Source organism: Myotis davidii, unplaced genomic scaffold (assembly GCF_000327345.1).
Source record: "Myotis davidii unplaced genomic scaffold, ASM32734v1 scaffold348, whole genome shotgun sequence".
NCBI classification, from domain to species: Eukaryota; Metazoa; Chordata; class Mammalia; order Chiroptera; family Vespertilionidae; genus Myotis; species Myotis davidii.
In genome coordinates this window covers 703,288-704,720 of record NW_006298965.1, presented here as the reverse complement: position 1 = coordinate 704,720, position 1,433 = coordinate 703,288, and positions in this window count along the sequence as shown.

Here is a 1,433-nt window from a genome sequence, read left to right as displayed (position 1 = left end):
GGCAGTAAACAATAATTTAGAACCAATGATTATTTTTTAATTGGACTATAAGATTACTTGTCTCTTAGCTGTGAAGATAAGAAGCACATCTTAGCAATTTCTGTATTCCCGGGGCATGGCAATTATTAAAACATGTTCAGAAACAATGAAATGAAAGGGTGAGTGCTTGTGACCCAATCAAATGGTGGACAAGGGCTTGATAAGGGCCATGAATATGTTGAGCACCAGGTGGTTATAAAGGTTCAGAAAGTCCCCGTCCTCCACCTACTGTGTTCCTTGGAGAACTACTGTCAACACCGAGAGAACTGAGGGGAAATGTACTGCGTGACATTCTCCCCAAGAGCAGAAAGACCCAGTTTCTTAGCTATAAAGTCAACACAAACTCTGCAAAGAGTATTTACCCAGGGGAACTTGGCTTCTGATGCTACTTAAAAGGAGCTGAGAAAGGGTATGGGAAGGTATATTTTGAGACTCAACACAATCTCTCTCCTCTGAGCACCGAGGCTTTTTTCCTGGTCAAATTTATCTTCCGGAATGTTGCAAAGAGTATTTACCCAGGGGAACTTGGCTTCTGGTGCTACTTAAAAGGAGCTGAGAAAAGGTATGGGAAGGTATTATATTTTGAGACTCAACACAATCTTTCTCCTCTGAGCACCGAGGCTTTCTTCCTGGTCAAATTTATCTTCCGGAATGTTTCTTCTTTCAAGAAATTATCAAATAGGCCTCTGATGGACCCACCCTCCAATTTTATTACTTAGGCCCATTCTAGAATCCCAGATGCACGAGCATCTCCTGCCAGCAGCCATCTTTACGCATGGACAAATGACACAACTGGGGAGGAGACTGTGTTCAAGTTCCCAACTTCTCCTTGGTAGGAGTCTCTCTTCCCCTACCCACCCCAAACAAAACCTGTTCCCTCACAAACAACGGGATGATCTCAGGCACCATGAAGTGTTAATAGGGCTATGAGAGTGGTTTTCCAATGTTTCTTCCTTTAAGGAGCATTTGCAGAAAACGGAAACTCACAGAACAATATGTTACAGGACAGCTTTTATAAGGGAAGGCCAGTAAGTAGCTTTGTGTCCCCCTTCCCTACCATGACGTTTTCCTGGGGAGCCCCATGGAAACGCCTAGGACTTCCTGGAGCTCACTTTTTAAACTTACTGTGAACACAGCTATCAGAATCTTACTAAAATGCAGATTCTGATCCAGCAAGTCAGGGATGGGGCCCCATATTCTGCCTTTCAGACAAGCTCCCGAATGAAGCTACTGCTGCTGCACAGGTATCCCACTCCCCGTAGCTAGGCTACGCAGCCCTGCCTTAATGCAACTGCTTCAAACTATTGACTTTCTCACAAGACATTTGGTTGGAGAAAGAGAATAAGTGAGAAGATCTCTCATTATGAACCAATTTGCGTGGTGGGATTATCATA